Raw genomic sequence first — 6,191 nt, forward strand, 5'->3', positions numbered from 1 at the left:
TAAAAAAGCCGGCCGGCAATTCAGCAGCGGTACCCGACAATTTAGAATAGAAAGAATAGAGAATCACACATAGATTAGATAGATAGAAACATGTCAGTCACATATATATGAAGTACAGTGACAGTGCTGCTTACTGTACTTGTCATTTAGCGTAAAGGATTTATCAAAAAAAATAATAGTGTTTTCATGCACTGTCTCTTTAAAAAAGCCGGCCGGCAATTCAGCAGCGGTACCCAACAATTTATAACAGACAGAATAGAGCTTCACACATAGATTAGATAGATAGAAACATGTCAGTCACATATATATGAAGTACAGTGATAGTGTTGGCTACTGTACTTGTCATTTAGTATTAAAACAAAGGATTTATTAATAAAAAAATTGGCGTGGGGTTCCCCTTAATTTTAGGCTCTAGCGGAGGTTAAGCAGACGGCTGGGGCAGATGTTTGAAGCCTGGGAAGGGGGTAATACCCACGGAGCTTCCCAGGCTACTAATATCAGCCCCCAGCTGAATACATAGCCTTTACTAGCTATTAAAATGGGGGACCCCCCAAAAAAAATGACGTGGGGTCCCCCCTAATTTAATAGCTAGCAAAGGCTAGGCAGACAGCTGGGGGCTGATATTAATAGCCCAGGAAGGGAGCCATGAATATTGGCCCCCTCCCAGGCTAGAAACACCAGCCGTCAGCCGCCCCAGAAATGGCGCATTCATAGGATGCGCCAATTCTGGCACTTAGCCTCGCTCTTCCACGCTGCCCTGGTGCGGTGGCAGGGGGTAATAGGGTTGGGGTTGATGTCAGCTTATAATGCCAGCTGACATCAAGCCCAGGTTAGTAATGGAGAGGCGTCTATAAGACACCCCCATTACTAACCCCATAGTCAAAGTTAAAAAAAACACAAACACCCAGAATAAAGTCCTTTAATTGAAATAAAGACACAATCCTTTATTGTTCTAAATTAAACCATACTTACCGTCACGCCCATTCCAGCTGAAGCCAACGATCTCCTGCAATAAAAGAAAAATAATAAAGCAACCTCATCCTTACCTTTCCATGGTTCCCACGACAGCTTCAGCTCTGCTACATCGAGATGACAGGCTGGACCGCAGCAGAACGCTGCCATCCAGCCTCTCATCCCGCAGACACTGAGAAGCGCAGGCTTGCTTGCGCTGCTCAGCGTCTCTCTGTGACGACATCCAGATGAGCCGAGTTCATGTCCAATGAACTCGGCTCACCTCATGCACGTCACTGACAGCGTGGGAAAATTCTCACGCTGAAGCGATGAGTGCAGGAGAATTCTCCCACGCTGTCAGTGACTTGCATAAGGTGAGCTCATGTCCAATGAACTCAGCTCACCTCCTGCATGTCACTGACAGCGTGGGAGAATTCTCCTGCACTCAGCGCTTCAGCGTGAGAATTCTCCCACGCTGAAGCGCTGAGTGCAGGAGAATTTTCCCACGCTGTCAGTGACGTGCATAAGGTGAGCTCATGTCCAATGAACTCAGCTCACCTCCTGCACGTCACTGACAGCGTGGGAGAATTCTCCTGCACTCAGCGCTTCAGTGTGAGAATTCTCCCACGCTGAAGCGCTGAGTGCAGGAGAATTTTCCCACGCTGTCAGTGACGTGCATGAGGTGAGCCGAGTTCATTGGACATTAACTCGGCTCATCTGGATGCCCTCACAGAGAGACACTGTGGAGCGCAAGCAAGCCTGCGCTTCTCAGTGTCTGCGGGATGACAGGCTGGATGGCAGCGTTCTGCTGCGGTCCAGCCTGTCATCTCGATGTAGCAGAGCTGAAGCTGTCATGGGAACCATGGAAAGGTAAGGATGATGTTGCTTTATTATTTTTCTTTTATTTCAGGAGATCGTTGGCTTCAGCTGGAATGGGCGTGACGGTAAGTATGGTTTAATTTAGAACAATAAAGAATTGTGTGTTTATTTCAATTAAAGGACTTTTTTCTGGGTGTTGTGTTTTTTTTAAATACTTTACTAGAAATTCATGGTGGTCATGTCTAATATTGGCGTGACCCCATGAATTTCGGGCTTAGGGCCAGCTGATAATGCCAAGCTGGCCCTAACCCCTTTATTACCCAGTGAGCCACCACATCAGGGCCCTGGATGAGTTGGGTACAGCGCCAGAAGATGGCGCTTCTATGAACGCGCCATTTTCCGGGGTGGCTGCGGACTGCAATTTGCAGCGGGGGTGGCCCAGAAAGCTTGGGCCTCCCTGCGCTGCGGATTCCAGCCCCCAGCTGCCTAGTTGTACCTGGCTGGACACAAAAACAGGGCGAAGCCCCACGTCAATTTTCTTTAAATTATTTCATGAAATAATTAAGAAAAAAAGGGCTTCCCTATATTGTTGTGTCCGGCCAGGTACAAATAGGCAGCTGGTGGTTGGGGGCAGCCCGTTCCTGCCTGCTGTACCTGGCTGGACACAAATATAGTGCGAAGCCCCACGTCAATTTTTTTTAAATTATATCATGAATTTCCTGAAATAATTTAAAAAAATTGAAGTGGGGCTTCGCACTATATTTGTGTCCAGCCAGGTACAGCAGGCAGGAACGGGCTGCCCCCATCCACCAGCTGCCTATTTGTACCTGGCCGGACACAACAATATAGGGAAGCCCTTTTTTTCTTAATTATTTCATGAATTTCATGAAATAATTAAAAAAAATTGAAGTGGGGCTTCGCACTATATTTGTGTCCAGCCAGGTACAGCAGGCAGGAACGGGCTGCCCCCAACCACCAGCTGCCTATTTGTACCTGGCCGGACACAACAATATAGGGAAGGCCTTTTTTTCTTAATTATTTCATGAAATTCATGAAATAATTAAAAAAAAAGTACGTGGGGCTTCGCCCTATTTTTGTGTCCAGCCAGGTACAACTAGGCAGCTGGGGGCTGGAATCTGCAGCGCAGGGAGGCCCAAGCTTTCTTGGCCCCCCCCCGCTACAAATTGCAGTCCGCAGCCACCCCGGAAAATGGCGCGTTCATAGAAGCGCCATCTTCTGGCGCTGTACCCAACTCATCCAGGGCCCTGGTGCGGTGGCTCACTGGGAAATAAAGGGGTTAGGGCCAGCTTGGTATTATCAGCTGGCCCCAAGCCCAAAATTCATGGGGTCACGCCAGTATTAGACATGACCGCCATGAATTTCTAGTAAAGTATTTAAAAAAAACACAACACCCAGAATAAAGTCCTTTAATTGAAATAAAGACACAATTCTTTATTGTTCTAAATTAAACCATACTTACCATCACACCCATTCAAGCTGAAGCCAACGATCTCCTGCAATAAATGAAAAATAATAAACCAACCTCATCCTTACCTTTCCATGGTTCCCACGACAGCTTCAGCTCTGCTACATCGAGATGACAGGCTGGACCGCAGCAGAATGCTGCCATCCAGCCTGTCATCCCGCAGACACTGAGAAGCGCAGGCATGCTTGCGCTCCTCACTGTCTCGCTGTGACGGCATCCAGATGAGCCGAGGTCATGTCCAATGAACTCGGCTCACCTCATGCACGTCACTGACAGCGTGGGAAAATTCTCACGCTGAAGTGCTGAGTGCAGGAGAATTCTCCCACGCTGTCAGTGATGTGCATGAGGTGAGCTCATGTCCAATGAACTCAGCTCACCTCCTGCACGTCACTGACAGCGTGGGAAAATTCTCCTGCAATCAGCGCTTCAGCGTGAGAATTTTCCCACGCTGTCAGTGACGTGCATGAGGTGAGCCGAGTTCATTGGACATGAACTCGGCTCATCTGGATGTCGTCACAGAGAGACGCTGAGCAGCGCAAGCAAGCCTGCGCTTCTCAGTGTCTGCGGGATGACAGGCTGGATGGCGGCGTTCTGCTGCGGTCCAGCCTGTCATCTCGATGTAGCAGAGCTGAAGCTGTCGTGGGAACCATGGAAAGGTAAGGATGAGGTTGCTTTATTATTTTTCTTTTATTGCAGGAGATCGTTGGCTTCAGCTGGAATGGACGTGATGGTAGGTATGGTTTAATTTAGAACAATAAAGGATTGTGTCTTTATTTCAATTAAAGGACTTTATTCTGGGTGTTTGTGTTTTTTTTAACTTTGACTATGGGGTTAGTAATGAGGGTGTCTTATAGACGCCTCTCCATTACTAACCTGGGCTTGATGTCAGCTGGCATTATAAGCTGACATCAACCCCAACCCTATTACCCCCTGCCACCGCACCAGGGCAGCGTGGAAGAGCGAGGCTAAGTGCCAGAATTGGCGCATCCTATGAATGCGCCATTTCTGGGGCGGCTGACGGCTGGTGTTTCTAGCCTGGGAGGGGGCCAATATTCATGGCTCCCTTCCTGGGCTATTAATATCAGCCCCCAGCTGTCTGCCTAGCCTTTGCTAGCTATTAAATTAGGGGGGACCCCACGTCATTTTTTTTGGGGGGTCCCCCATTTTAATAGCTAGTAAAGGCTATGTATTCAGCTGGGGGCTGATATTAGTAGCCTGGGAAGCTCCGTGGGTATTACCCCCTTCCCAGGCTTCAAACATCTGCCCCAGCCGTCTGCTTAACCTCCGCTAGAGCCTAAAATTAAGGGGAACCCCACGCCAATTTTTTTAATAATAAATCCTTTATTTTAATCCTAAATGACAAGTACAGTAACCAACACTATCACTGTACTTCATATATATGTGACTGACATGTTTCTATCTATCTAATCTATGTGTGATGCTCTATCTTTCTGTTCTAAATTGTCGGGTACCGCTGCTGAATTGCCGGCCGGCTTTTTTAAAGAGACAGTGCATGAAAACACTATTATTTTTTTAAATAAATCCTTTACACTAAATGACAAGTACAGTAAGCAACACTATCACTGTACTTATTATATATGTGACTGACATGTTTCTATCTATCTAATCTATGTGTGAAGCTCTATTCTTTCTGTTCTAAATTGTCGGGTACAGATGCTGAATTGCCGGCCGGCTTTTTTAAAGAGACGGTGCATGAAAACACTAATATTTTTTTTAATAAATCCTTTACACTAAATGACAAATGCAGTAACCAACACTGTCACTGTGCTTCTTATATGTGTGACTGACATGTTTCTATCTATCTAATCTATGTGTGATGCTCTATTCCTTCTTGTCTAAATTGTCGGGTACCGGTGTATGCCGCTGCTGAATTTGCCGGCCGGCTTTTTTAAACAGAGTGTCTTCTGAGCAGTTTGTCAGCTTTTGGACACCTTTGCAGGTGTTTTCTATGTGTTTCTATGTGTTTTTGTTTGCCTGCCATTGGTTTTAACGGTGTTCGACGGTGTTCTAAGGTGTTCGACGAACAGTTCGACGAACAGTTCCTCGAACATCCCGGTGTTCGACGAACCGAACCGAACCCGAACACTACGGGGGTGGCTCAACACTAGTCATGAGATGGAGCTTTCAGGAGGTTTATAATTGGGTTTGTGCTTTCTTACAGATATCACAGACTTTTGCTGTTGGACCTCGTTGCTGTTCTGCTCGGTGCTAATGCCGCGCTGATGTTATATGTGATGGATAGAGATGAGCGAGCACTAACATGCTCCGGTGCTCGTTACTTGGACTGAGTAATTTCTAATGCTCAGATGCTGGTTTCGAGTAATGAGTATAATGAGAGTAAATAGGAAATTCGAGCATTTTTCCAGCAGACCCTACAAGGAGGTCTGGGGGGCAGTGGAAATGTTCAAATAAATAGAAAAAGTGTTGAATGGGAGAAGAACAGCATGGGGAAGACCCCTGGAAGCATCACTGACTCCCAGGTCACTGCTGTGAACAATGGTGTTACACTTTTACTTAACTTTATGGATTGACAATAAAATATTCAAAACCGACAAGAAATTGTAGTTTACAGGAAAAATGATGTTAAGAATCATTTTTTCCTGTATAATGACTTGTGTCTAAGGTAAAATGTAAAAAAAAAAAAAAAAATTAACCCTTTACCAACCTATGACATATCCATACGTCATAGGTCATATCCCTGCACTCCATGCAGGCTCCCACACTGAACTCGCATGTTTTCAGGCACATGACAGCTGATCTGACCGCTGTCAAACTCCTTTAACATTGCTGCGTCGTAAGCAAGTCATAAGACCCAGCGGTCGGTGCTCATAGCAAGAGAGCATTTTTGCTACACACAGCAGGGCTTCTGCACGGTGAATAAGGCATTCTTTTCTGTACTTATTTTGTGCCGTAG

The sequence above is a fragment of the Phyllobates terribilis genome, unplaced genomic scaffold, assembly GCF_046119375.1.
Source record: "Phyllobates terribilis strain yellow unplaced genomic scaffold, ASM4611937v1 Scaffold_12__6_contigs__length_324123572, whole genome shotgun sequence".
Classification (NCBI taxonomy): domain Eukaryota; kingdom Metazoa; phylum Chordata; class Amphibia; order Anura; family Dendrobatidae; genus Phyllobates; species Phyllobates terribilis.